This window comes from Balaenoptera physalus (genome assembly GCF_965194825.1).
Source record: "Balaenoptera physalus genome assembly, chromosome: 16".
Lineage (NCBI taxonomy): Eukaryota > Metazoa > Chordata > Mammalia > Artiodactyla > Balaenopteridae > Balaenoptera > Balaenoptera physalus.
Genome location: NC_138898.1, coordinates 66,305,457 through 66,319,622, shown reverse-complemented (window position 1 = coordinate 66,319,622; position 14,166 = coordinate 66,305,457). Strand labels below are relative to the sequence as shown.

Genomic DNA, 14,166 nt, shown 5'->3' with positions numbered 1-14,166 from the left:
TTGCCTCTCCGCAGCAGCGAGAGGGCAGAAACCACCAGCTGCAGACGTCCACCCGATGCCTGACATCACGGTGGAAACAAGCCTGAAGGCGCTCTGGGTGGTCCTGAGTAACCCCGCCACATTTTCCAGGACTCCTGGCCACGTTAAGGCTGCTATGAACAGACATAAATGTACGGGGTCACCGACAGAGTTATGCTTCTTGGAAAGTGTTGCTTTATCTTATGACCCAAGAAAAGGAGCTTATACCCCATGTCTCCTCAGCTGGAACTGGGATACGTCAATCAAATCCGCTTGCCCCTCCTCCCCCAGGAGCTGGGTGGGGTCTGCACCTCCCTCCCTTTTCTCTTTTCCGCCAAGAACTGTCAACGTCCAGCTGCGGCTTTGCACTCAGCTGCCACTCAGCCTGTTGGAGTTGAAAGGTCAAATGTCATCTGGAATTAGCAGCCCGGCTTACCAGCAGCTCTTCTGTCTTCGGAGAACACGAGGGCAGCTCTCAGAGAGAGGGCTTAGGCGGGGACTAGAGAGGGGATTCCCTCTCCGCCAACGGAGGAAGCTCACCCATCCTGGAGGGAAAATGGCAGGATCTGCCCCAGGACCTTTATAGCTGGTTGAGGTCCCCATTCAAACAAAGCAGGTGGGAGAATGAGGGAGGCTGTCAGGAAGATAGAAAGAAAGCAGGACACAGAGTACTGAGGGGGAAGGAGCCCCCAACCAGGCTCAGGAGGGCCAGTGCATTGAGAGATCCACCTGCAAGCTGGATTCAGTAGGGCACTTGGTTTTGCACACATGCACAGAAAAACCTTCATCCACATATTTACAACGTTGGACTGAGTAAAAACGGGTTCCTTTTTTTTCCGGAAGCATCCCGTTTCTTTGAGCCGAGCTTGTCCAATCACGTAATTCTGGTAGGGCCCTACCATCCACAGCACCCCGCCCTCCTCTGCAGGAGGTGGGCACATGACCCAGGCCCAGCCAATCAGAGTGCTCCCTCGACCTGGGATGGGCCAATCACTTCCTAGGCAGATGGAGTCGCAGGGAAGTGTCTCGTGCCTATTCTGGGCGCGGCACTGGAAGCACGTGGTCTGGGGTTGCAGGCAGCAGACCTTCTCCCAACCGCATTGAGAACCCACTTCCGAGAGACAGATGAACCAGTTTGAGCGAGCACATGGATGGCAGCCCTGGAGTCCAGGATCCATTTGTGCCCAGTGCCAGATCCACCCCATCCTTTCCCGGTAAGTAAATCAATAAACCTTCTCTATCTTGGTCTGTTACATTTTTGGCGCTTGCCACCACGCAAGCCCTGACTACTACAAGGAATATTTGGGTACAGGAAGGACCCTACAGTCTGTGAAAGAGCTTTCTGGTATGTAGTTATTGTAGCCTTGCACCAAGAGTAAAACAGAAATGTTTAGCTTAACTTGAGAAAGTCGAGTGTCTCCAGCCCCTTGAGGAGCACTTTTTGACCTTAGTGTTCTGTCTGCAGCTACTGCTATAGGTCAGGGTGAGGGAATGAAAGCAGAAAAAAGTACCTCACCCGCGAAAGGGCCACACAGACGTTGAGTTGATGAGCATCACTTAACCACCAGCGGAAGGCTGGTTTCTCTGGCAGGTCCTGGGGTTTGAAATGGAGTTCCCTGGTTAGGGGATGGCCCGTCTTTGCCAGAGCTTTCCCTCGTACTCTAGTGGGGGTCTGATTAGGCTCTTCTCCACAGGGAGGTGGCTTTGTGCCTGAAGGCGTCTGTCTGTCTGACCCTGCTCTGAAAGGGCGTTAACCAAACTCTGCCGGTAGCCTGGGGCAGCCGGCCTTCAAACACAGACCATCTGTCACGCAGACCTTTCACTCTTTCAGTCCAGCCTTCCCTATCACTTCTTCTGAAATTGGGCATGTTTCCCAAACTGACAATTGCCCGGTCCACAGTGTTCCTTGCTGAGTGTCCCTACAGGAGAGACAGGGAACATACTGGATAAAAACAGCAATCTTTACTCCCTGCCCTAGTAAAAGGACTGTTTTGCCAGGCTGCTATGCATGCCATTCGTGTCTTCCATTTGATTTCACATGATGAAAATTGTCTAGAAGATGGGCAGGAACTCTAGATGATCTCTTTCTAGAAGCATTGGAAGAAGGATGTGTTATAAGACTGGGTTGAGTTGTGAGTGACAGAGTTCTGAACTCAGTAGCTTAAAACACTCATGTGAAAGACTCCTGTGGATGGCGGTTGCCAGGGGCTGAGGGAAGGGGAAAATGGGGAGTTATTGTTTAATAGATGTAGTTTCAGATTTACAAGAGGAAATGAGTTATGGTTGCACAACAGTGTAAATGTATTTAATACTACTGAACTGTAACCATAAAATGGCTAAGATGGTAAATTTTATGTTATGTGTATTTTAACTCGAAAAGTAAAATAAAATAATTTTTAAAATGTTTAAATAAAATTTAAACATTTTATTTACAATAAAATGTTGAAATAAAATTTAAAAAAAGATGGATTCACTTTGTTATAAAGCAGAAACTAACACACCAGTGTAAAGCAATTATACTCCAATAAAAATGTTTAAAAAAAAAGATGGATTAAACACCTGCTCCCCACCCCAAATTACAAGACTCCCAAGGCAGGCAGTCGGGGCTACTTGGATGAGCCTATGAAGTCATCACAGACAGGCTCCTTCAGTTTTCCCACATTAGCTTCCATTTCAAAGGTCACCTCATAGTCCAAAATAGCTGCTAGAGCTCCAGCCATTATGTTCCAGATTACAAGAAAGAAGAGCTATATTCTGACTCCCTTTTTAGGAGACTTCCCTAAAGTCCACAACAAAACTGCTTATATTTCATTGGCTAGAATTTAGTCAAATGGCCATGTTTGGCTTCAAAGGAGTCTGGGAAAGGTAGTTGTGGTAGGAATCCTCTACTCCCTGCTTCCTGGTGTTAACTCCCTTGTGTAATTCCCTCCCCTTGAGTGTGGGCCAGACCTAGTAACTTTCTCCTAATCAATAGAATATGGAAAAAGTGATAGGATGTCACTTCTGAGATTAGGTTACAAAGAGATGGTGACTACTGTCTTGGGTGCCCTCTCTTGCTCTTTTGCTCTGAGGAGAGTCAGTGCCATGTTGTGAGCTGCCTTGTAGAGAGACCCCCGAGATAAGTAACTGATGTCTCTGGTCAAAAGCTAGTGAAGACTTGTGGCCCTCAGTCCAGCAGCCTCATGAATGAGCTTGGAAGAACATTCTCCCCCAGTTAAGTCTTCAGATGCCTGCAGCCCCAGTGGATATCTTGACTGCAATCTCTTGAGAGACCTGATCCAGAAAACCCACAAAACTGACCCACAGAAACTGTGAGATAATAAATGTTTGTTGTTTTCAGCTAAGTTTTGGGCTTATTTGTTACACAGCACTAACTAACTAATATAGTTTTCCAGGTGGACACATTCCCAAGGTTCTGTTAGTAAGAAGGAAGGGGAAGATGGAATTGGGAGGCAAACAACAGTCACTGTCACCTGTACCTACCTCACAGGACTGTTGTGAGGATGAAGTGAGTTAAGTCTACAAAGTGCCCACCTACAATCTACCAGCACCCAGGAAGTGCCTAAGGAGAGGTGGTTAGTGAAGGGCCACCATCCAGGGTCTATTTACCAGGCTTCTCACCAAGCTCTTCTAGGACACACGGCTGTGCTGTGTCTAATATGTGATTTTCCCGGGCTCCCTCTCCCCTTTCAGACAGTTCAGACCCCCTCTGCAGATCCAACCAGTAGAATGACTACTCCTGTAAAACCAAAGATCCCCAAGCCAGCTGGTGGGCTCACACAACAGTGAGATTTTAGAGGGAAAGGGGCTGAGAGCCCCTGGAATCCAGTTCCCCCCGCATTTACAGTTTGAACCAGACACTTGCTTGAGATCATTCAGCCTCAAGGCAGAGGTGGAAGCTGGACGCCCCCACCCCAGCAAGGAGAGATACCCCAGGTCTCTGCTCCACCTTCTTTTGCACCACTGTTGCTGAGGCAGAACCCAGGATTTGGAACATTTAGAGAGTTTCCTATAAAAAGACTGTACTAGTTCAACCGAAATTTCTTTCCCCAAGAGGAGTTGAGGTCAGGTGTATGAGGTAGTTTTGAGTGAATGAGTGTCGTATTTCTTTCCAGTTTTCCTTTAGGCAGTTGGAAGTGATTCCTCTTGTCTGTCTAGAGAGACCTGAAGTCCTTGCAGTCCCCCAAGAGCCTGTCCTTTGTGGGTGTAACTGGGAGAAAAATCTAGAGACTGATCCCCTGGGTCCCACAGTAATGTGTGCACCTAACTGAGGCAAGAATTGTCTCCCCCTTGTGTGATCACCCTTCTCCCAGGACGTAGGGACTTTGTCACCCTGGAAGAATGTGTACTCACGAATCATTTCACGTATAATGAACTCCCACTTTTTCAGAACAGGTTGAGACCAAGGGCTTTCAGTGAAAACAACTGTTCTGGGGAGGGAAAAAACCTAATAATAAGTCCCAAGACTTTTTTTTCTTAATCTCCTTCTATCATGATGGGAAGTAAAATGTACCAGTATTCTTGCTCCAGATTTTTATTAGTGAGCTAGGATATACGAGAACTTAATAAAATATTCACAGAAGGCTTAACTGCATTATTAAAAGCCTTCTTTCCCAGGCCTTTGAATTTTGTAAAAGCAGCAATTTCTTTAAAATCAGTGAGTGTGAGCGGAAACGGACGCACATGTGGGGTATTACTCTTCTTTAATGCTGGGTTAACATGCTTTTAATAAATTAAAAAAAATGACTCTCATAAGTTTCTAGCATGAAGTTGCAGGTGGTTATCAGCGTCCTGCTTGTAAAATGCAAAGGAACCCAACCAATGTCAAAGCTGTATGAGCAGAGACTGGTCCCTAACGTCCCTAGGAACACCTAACTTGAAAAGTCCAACGTGACCTGGAGGGATAAAGCATGGAGAGGACAAGCACTCTCATTTAGAAAGTTGTCGCAACAAAATGATGCACAGAGAGTTTGAATGCCCTCCCTTGAAAGGGAAAGCCAGCCGAGCTGTGCGAGCGTTTGTGTGTGTGTTTGTGCACGTGCACATGTGTGAGAAGGTGGGGCTTTGGGTGGGAGAAGAGTGTTAAGGAGGAAATTCATACTTTTATTGTGATAAGGAACAGGAGCATTTATTACACAGTCGGGAGCTGGTACGTGTCCTGCTTAAGACTTCATGATGAGTAACTGATAGCTGTTTAGCTTAGCGACAGAGTTAGGACTGGTACGTGGGTGACTGTTTTTCTTTACACCCCGCTGTGCCATTATATTCTCTATTAGTAATTTGATATGCTCAAAAGATAGAGTGAGTTGACTGTTTGCTAACAATGGGTCTCTTTCAGGTAGTGTCATCCACAGGAAACATTACCATTGGGTTTTTGTGACCCTGGCATCAGTATTTAGCTTGTGGCAACTGCCTGACATTCACCTTTTCAGACTTTAGGGGGTGGCCTTGTAACCCCAGAGCTAAAACTGCATGTACAAAGGTTCCTGGTCAAAGTGTGTCTGTGTGGGGACCCAGCGCACACCAGGGTTCATTGCGGATGGCTTTCCTGTCTGGGCATGTGGCTCTCAGTCTCACTGGCGATCGTGTGTTTGCAGTGAACCGTGAATATTCTTCTCTGAGGGGCTTCCTTGGTGGCGCAGTGGTTGAGAATCTGCCTGCCAATGCAGGGGACACGGGTTCGGGCCCTGGTCTGGGAAGATCCCACATGCCGCGGAGCAACTAGGCCCGTGAGCCACAACTACTGAGCCTGCGTGTCTGGAGCCTGTGCTCTGCAACAAGAGAGGCCGCGATAGTGAGAGGCCCGCGCACCGCGATGAAGAGTGACCCCCACTTGCCACAACTAGAGAAAGCCCTCGCACAGAAACGAAGACCCAACACAGCCAAAATAAATAAATAAATAAATAAATAAATAATTAAAAAAAAAAATTCTCCTCTGAGTCCAGCCTCAGCTGGAGAGTAACCAGGGTCTGGATGGATGGCTGTCTCGGGCTGGACGGGGCAATCCAGGTCAGGGAGAACACGGTGGGCTCACTCTGGTTCATGGGGTGGGTCACAGGATTTGCTGTGTGAAGCTGAAGGAAAAACCTGGACCCTGAAGAGGCTTGTATGGGAAAGCACCAGTTGGGGTCTGCAGGAGGAAAGGGGTAGCCACGGCACGTGGTTACTAAAAGCAATGACACACAGGAAGTGAGTGATTATAAGATTAGGCTGTTTGGGGCTTCCCTGGTGGCGCAGTGGTTGAGAATCTGCCTGCCAAATGCAGGGGACACGGGTTCGAGCCCTGGTCTGGGAAGATCCCACATGCCACGGAGCAACTGGGCCCGTGAGCCACAACTACTGAGCCTGCGCGTCTGGAGCCTGTGCTCCGCAACAAGAGAGGCCGCGACAGTGAGAGGCCCGTGCACCGCGATGAAGAGTGGTCCCTGCTTGCCGCAACTAGAGAAAGCCCGCGCACAGAAACTAAGACCCAACACAGCCATAAATAAATAAAAATAAATTAAAAAAAAAAAAAAAAAAAAAAAAAGAGTAGGCTGTTTGGTCATCAAGTCAGTAGCTCAAGGAGAGAGGTTAGTGATGGGCTATGTCTGGGACTCACCAGTGCATCTTTACATTTTTCTCCTTACACGTTTGGAGGAAAACTTGTTGATTTTTTTTTTTTTTTTCTGTCATATGCTCAGCACTGTCAGAGATTTTTCGTCCCAGGAGGACGTGCTGGTGTTTTAGCAAACTAGGACTTCTCACCTGAAGCTTGTAAAGCGCTAGATGGAATCCTAACAGCAATAAGGGTGGGCACTAATGGAGCCGTGCTGTGAGCCAGGGATTGTTCTGAGTGCTTTGCGTGTGTTTAAGAGCTGACTCCTGGCTGAGAACAGGCAGAGGGGAGTGTCCAGAGGCTGGGCAGGAGGTAGCCAGGAAGCCTTCCCGGGGGGATTCCCTAGTATTAGTTAGACGAATGAGTTTTACTCCACAAACATGGGTTTTTAAAATGTCACAATCCTTAAAAAAATTTTTTAATTAAAAAAAAAATTTTTTTTTTTTTTCACATGACTCTTTTTGAATTATGGTTTTCTCAGGGTATATGCCCAGGAGTGGGATTGCTGGGTCATATGGTAGTTCTATTTTTAGTTTTTTAAGGAACCTCCATACTGTTCTCCATAGTGGCTGTATCAATTTACATTCCCACCAACAATACAAGAGGGTTCCCTTTTCTCCACACCCTCTTCAGCATTTATTTTTTGTAGATTTTTTGATGACGGCCATTCTGACCAGTGTGAGGTGATACCTCATTGTAGTTTTGATTTGCATTTCTCTCATGATTAGTGACGTTGAGCATCCTTTCATGTGTTTGTTGGCAATCTGTATATCTTCTTTGGAGAAATGTCTATTTACGTCTTCTGACCATTTTTGGATTGGGTTGTTTGTTTTTCTGATATTGAGCTGCATGAGCTGCTTGTAAAGTTTGGAGATTAATCCTTTGTCAGTTGCTTCATTTGCAAATATTTTCTCCCATTCTAAGGGTTGTCTTTTTGTCTTGTTTATGGTTTCCTTTGCTGTGCAAAAGCTTTTAAGTTTCATTAGGTCCCAATTGTTTAGTTTTCGTTTTACTTCCATCTCTAGGAGGTGGGTCAAAAAGGACCTTGCTGTGATTTATGTGATTTATGTTACAGAGTGTTCTGCCTAAGTTTTCCTCTAAGCGTTTTATAGTGTCTGGCCTTACATTTAGGTCTTTAATTCATTTTGAGTTTATTTTTGTGTATGGTGTTAGGGAGTGTTCTAATTTCATTCTTTTACATGTAGCTGTCCAGTTTTCCCAGCACCACTTATTGAAGAGGCTGTCTTCTCTCCATTGTATATTCTTGCCTCCTTTATCAAAGATAAGGTGACCATATGTGTGTGGGTTTATCTCTGGGCTTTCTTTTTTTTTTTTATTTTATTTTATTTTTTTTAATTTATTTTATTTTATTTTTTTATTTTTTCACACACACACACTGTATTTTATTTTTACAAGAGATAAATAGACTGACACCAAGCATTGTACATGGATGACCACAACAAAAGCAACAATGATTGCAATTACCAAACATGAAACACACTCATACTATGTCATAATATTGACATTCAGTCCAGTAATCCTCCACTGTAACAGCTCCTTTACTTTGCAGTGAAAATTGATTTGTATATTCTTTGCCTCTGAGTCCTTGTGGGATTTTTTTTTTTTTAATTCAGACAGAAAGTCACAAAAATTATACTCATCCTCATCAGTTCACTCAGTCCCATGTAATTAATTGTTTTTTTTCATCTTGATCTTTTGTTAGCACTTTTATGAGTTCATCAGTTTTTCATCAGAGTTCTGAAAATGCTTATTCATTCAGTTCAGCAGTACAGTCAGTTACCAGAAACCTGTACTTGTCAGAGTCTTTTCCATGAATTTCTTGAAGATGAAACCCTTTTATAGGAACATATTTGCAAAATCATCAGAGTACACCCAGAACTGTCTGTAAATGACAAAAGACTTAAAAATGACCACGGTTAAAGATTTGATGAAAGTTCATAATAATGCAGTTGACAAGAAAATTAGTTATTTCTGAAATATACATTTTAAAGTAATAACTAGGATTATTACTTATAACATTATACCAGAACATATAAGATTTTTAGAAATTTCATGTAATGTCTGAAACATTTATATTAACATATTTCCATACATATTTCCATACAAATACAAATATAAGATTTTTAGAAATTTCATGTAATGTCTGAAACATTTATATTAACATATTTCCATACATATTTCCATACAAATACAAATATAAGATTTTTAGAAATTTCATGTAATGTCTGAAACATTTATATTAACATATTTCCATACAAATAACCCAATGAAAGTTTAGTATTAGTTGTTTTGTTTGTTTTTTTATACTGCAGGTTCTTATTAGGCATCGATTTTATACACATCAGTGTATACATGTCAATCCCAATCGCCCAATTCAGCACACCACCATCCCCACCTCACCGCAGTTTTCCCCCCTTGGTGTCCATATGTCCATTCTCTACATCTGTGTCTCAACTTCTGCCCTGCAAACTGGCTCATCTGTACCATTTTTCTAGGTTCCACATACATGCATTAATATATGATATTTGTTTTTCTCTTTCTGACTTACTTCACTCTGTATGACAGTCTCTAGATCCATCCACGTCTCAACAAATGACTCAATTTCGTTCCTTTTTATGGCTGAGTAATATTCCATTGTATATATGTACCACAACTTCTTTATCCATTCGTCTGTTGATGGGCATTTAGGTTGCTTCCATGACCTGGCTATTGTAAATAGTGCTGCAATGAACATTCGGGTGCATGTGTCTTTTTGAATTACGGTTTTCTCTGGGTATATGCCCAGTAGTGGGATTGCTGGGTCATATGGTAATTCTATTTTTAGTTTTTTAAGGAACCTCCATATTGTTCTCCATAGTGGCTCTATCAATTTACATTCCCACCAACAGTGCAAGAGGGTTCCCTTTTCTCCACACCCTCTCCAGCATTTGTTGTTTGTAGATTTTCTGATGATGCCCATTCTAACAGGAGTGAGGTGATACCTCATTGTAGTTTTGATTTGCATTTCTCTAATAATTAGTGATGTTGAGCATCTTTTCATGTGCTTCGTGGCCGTCTGTATGTCTTCTTTGGAGAAATGTCTATTTAGGTCTTCTGCCCATTTTTGGATTGGGGTGTTTGTTTCTTTGATATTGAGCTGAATGAGCTGTTTATATATTTTGGAGATTAATCCTTTGTCCGTTGATTCATTTGCAAATATTTTCTCCCATTCTGAGGGTTGTCTTTTCGTCTTGTTTATGGTTTTAATTTAAAAAATTTTCCAGTTTTATTGACATGTAATTGACACATAACATTGTGTAAGCTTAAAGTGTACAACGTTGATTTGATACACTTATATTGCAGAATGATTATGCCATCGTAGTATTAGCTAACACCTGCATCACGTCGCATAATTACCATCCCTTTTTTGTGGTGAGAATATTTAAGATTTTCTCTCTTAGCAACTTACAAGTATATAACACAGTATTATTAACTATAATCACCGTGCTGTACATTAGATCCCCAGAACTTACTCATCTTATAACTGGAAGCATAACCTTTGGCCATCTCCCCATTTCCCCCAACTCCCAGCCCCCGGTAATCACAATTCTTACCCTCTGTTTCAGTGAGTTCAGCTTTTTTAGATTCCACATGTAAGTGATATCGTGAAGTATCTGTCTTCCTCTGTCTGACTTATTTCACTGAGCATAATGCCCTCAAGTTTCATCCATGTTGTGACAAATGGCAGGATTTCCTTATTTCTCATGTTGAATCATGGTTGAATCATGTTCCATTGTATATATATACATATAAACCAAATCATCTTTTTCCATTCATCTGTTGATGGATGCTTCCGTTTTTTTCCATATCTTGGCAATTATGACTAATGCTGTGATGAACATGGGAGGGCAGATGTTTTCATTTCTTTTGAAATGAGATTGCTGGATCGTGTGGTAGTTCTATTCTTAATTTTTTGAGGAGCCTCCATACTGTTTTCCATGGTGGCTGCACCAATTTACATTCCCACCAACAGCGCACAAGGGTTCCCCGTTCTCCGCATCCTCCCCAACACTTGTTATCTCTTACATTTTTGATGATATCCATCCTAACAGGTGTGAGGTGGTAGCTCATTGTGGTTTTGATTTACATTTACCTGATGACAAGTGATGTTGAGCACCTTTTCATGTACCTGTGACCTTTTGAATGTCTTCTTTGGAAAAATGTCTATTCAGTTCCTCCACTCATTTTTTTAAAAATATTTATTTATTTTTTTGGCTGCACTGGGTCTTAGTTGTGGCATGCGGGATCTTTAGTTGCAGGAGGCGGGATCTAGTTCCCTGACCAGGGATCGAACCTGGGCCTCCTGCATTGGGAACATAGAGTCTTAACCACTGGACCACCAGGGAAGTCCCCTTCACCCATTTTAAAATCAAATTGTTTTTCACTTGTTTTACTATTGATTTGTATGAGTTTGTATATGTTTTGGATATTAACCACTTATCAGATCTATCATTTGCAACTATTTTCTCCCATTTCATAGGTTGTCTTTTCCTTTTGTTCATCTTTCTTTTGCTGTGCAGAAGCTTTTTAGTGTGATGTAGTCCTACTTAACTAATTTTTGCTTTTCTTGCTTGTGCTTTTAATATCATTTCCAAAAAAATCATTGCCAGGAGCAATGTCAAGGAGTTTTTCCCTATGTTTTCCTCTAGGAATTTTATGGTTTCAGTTCTTACGTTTGTCTTTAATATTTATTTATTTATTTATGGCTGTGTTGTGTCTTCGTTTCTATGCGAGGGCTTTCCCTAGTTGCGGAGAGCAGGGGCCACTCTTCATCGCGGTGCACAGGCCTCTCACTATCACGGCCTCTCTTGTTGCGGAGCACAGGCTCCAGACGCGCAGGCTCAGTAACTGTGGCTCACGGGCCCAGTTGCTTCGCGGCATGTGGGATCTTCCCAGACCACGGCTCGAACCCGTGTCCCCTGCATTGGCAGGCAGAGTCTCAACCACTGCGCCACCAGGGAAGCCACGTTTGCCTTTAATCCATTTAGAGTTAAGTTTTGTGAGTAAGATAAGGATCCAATTTCATTCTTTTGCATATGGTTATCCAGTTTTCCCAACACCATTTGTTGAAGAGATTATCCTTTCCCCATTGAGTAGTCTTGTCAAATATATGAGAGGGTTTATTTCTGGGCTCTTGATTCTGTTCCATTGGTCTATGTGTCTCTTTTTTGCCAAAACCATACTGTTTTGATACTATAGCTTTGTAATATAGTTTGAAATCAGGAAGTGTTATGCTTCCAGCTTTGTTCGTCTTTCTCAGGATTGCTTTGGCTATTTTGGGGTCTTTTGTGGTTCCATACAAATTTTAGGACCTTCTTTTTCTATGTCTGTGGAAAATGCCACTGGAACCGTGATAGAGAGATTGCATTGAATCTACCTATAGATGGCTTTGGGTAGCATGAACAAAATGTCACAATTATTTACTCCTCTCAATCAAATAGAACGTGTTGTGAGCCACCATCTGTTCAGTACTGGGGCTTCCCACCTTTGCTCCTCAGATTTAGGAGAAAGTCTCAGGAGCAAATGGGGTCAGACATGTACAGAAATGCCCTCCCATCCTGAATCCACACTGAGACTGCTCTGTGCTCTGACCCAAGCATCAGGAGCCCTCAAAGGTGGCAGCTCCACTGCTTGTGAGGCAAGCTTGGGGACCAGGGTCTCTCCCAGGCTCCAGAAAGAGCCGTGTTCCTAGTATTGAGGGCCCTCACCCCCCATCTCCTCTCAGGGGGCTCTGTAAGGCCCCAGGCCCTTTCGAAACTTCCCTCCACCATGCCCACTTGTGTCTCCCCTCACCCCAAAACTCTTCCCTCCAGCATCCTAGAGGGAAGTGTTCCCTTCTTGGGGTTCACCTTCCTGCGTGTGCTTGCGGACTGAAATGCTCAAACTGGCCTTGCCCCTTGACACTGTAATTGTTCTTTATCGCCCATTAAGGAGGGACCAGCTTTGCCTAGCACAGTACCTGCTATAAAGTGAAAGCAATGACCTTGGGAAAGTTGCCCAACGATACTGAACCTCAGTTTGGTACTGAGGTCCAGTGTGCTTCGACACCACGTGTCGGTTCTCTTTCCCTTGTCCCTGATGGAAAACCAATTCAAACTGGCTTCAGTAAAAGGGTACCAATTGGCCCATGTTACTGAAAAATGCAGATGGAGCTGTGGCTTCAGGAACGGCTGGATCTAGGTACTCAAACGTGGCATCAGGAATCCCTTTCAGTGTCTTGTGAATCTAGTTTTCTCTGTGGTGGTTTCATTCAAGTGCACATTCTCTCCTTATAGTGGCAAGATGGCTGCCCAAGTTTTCAGTTTCCCAGGGGTAAGCTGCAACAGAAGTCCAGGTTGAGTCTTGTTGGTGCTGCTGATTGGGTCGCCTGTCCAGTCCTGAGCCAATCACTGTGTTGAGTGGAATGCACTGCTTTGATTGGCCGGGCCTGGGACCCATGGCCATCCTCTGAACTAGGAATGGCTTCATCTCTACCCAAACCTTGTGAATTGAGAGTGGGGGAGGGGCGAATCTTCAAAGGAAAATCCAGGCCCTGTTGCCAGGAAGAGGAGGACAGGAGGCCAGGCAGACTACAACATCAAGTGCCACTGCAGCATCCTTCACCATCAGCTCCTGGCCGGGCCACTGGGGTCCTTAATAAATTGTTCCACCTCCTCCTGCCCAGGTTCACCTACCTTCACCCCAGCATAGGCTGAGGAAGTGGAGTGGGTGAGGGTGTTTCAGCACTTGGGGCCCAGGCCCTGCCTCACCTTCCAGGCATGGTACAGGTGGATCCCCTGCCTCGGGGGGAGGTCTCTACTGGGTTGAATAGTATGCCCCCCAAATTTGTGTCCACTCAGAACCTATGAATATGACCTTATTTGGAAATAGGGTCTTTGCAGATGTAATCAGGTTACGGTGAGATCATACTGGATTAATACAGGCCCTAAATCCAATGTCCACTGTCTTTATGTGAAAAGGGAAATTTGGACACAGATGCACACAGGGAGAAGGCCGTGTGATGAAGGAGGTAGAGACTGGAGTGAGGCTGCCACAAGCCAAGGACACCAGGCATTGCCAGCAGCACCAGAAGCTGGGAAGAGGCAAGGAAGGATTCTCTCCTAGAGCTTTCAGAGGGAGCATGGCCCTGCCGACACCTTGATTTTGGACTTCTAGCCTCCAGAGTTGTGATAGAATAAGTTTTCCGTTATTATAAGCTGCCCAGTTTGTGATACTTTGTTACAGTAGCGGGAATCTAACACAGGGCCTTCCTGAGCCCACAGCGTTCTTGTCCCACCCCAAGGACTTCAAATGGGAAACTGGCCCCCTTCCAGGAGGAGAAGGAATTCTCGGCTGATGAAAGACTTTAGCAGAAAAGGCCACATTGTGTTTGCAGCTGGGACCACTTCAAAGGGAAGGCCCTTCCCCAGCCCCAGAGCCCAGCCTCTCATCTCCCTCAGGACATCAGTGGTCAGCATGGTCCTCACTCCCCTCCTCGCCAGCTGCTCCAAGAC

General features: G+C 44.3%; 1 long non-coding RNA gene across 1 annotated transcript in view; it reads left to right on the top strand.

The window, feature by feature from the left end:
* Window positions 1-14,166, top strand: part of LOC309645111 — a 31,146-nt gene continuing 16,980 nt past the window's right edge. Inside the window, exon 1 of the long non-coding RNA XR_014254746.1 lies at window positions 1-1,232. This is a non-coding gene — a long non-coding RNA (uncharacterized lncRNA). The remainder of the gene's footprint in view (window positions 1,233-14,166) is intronic.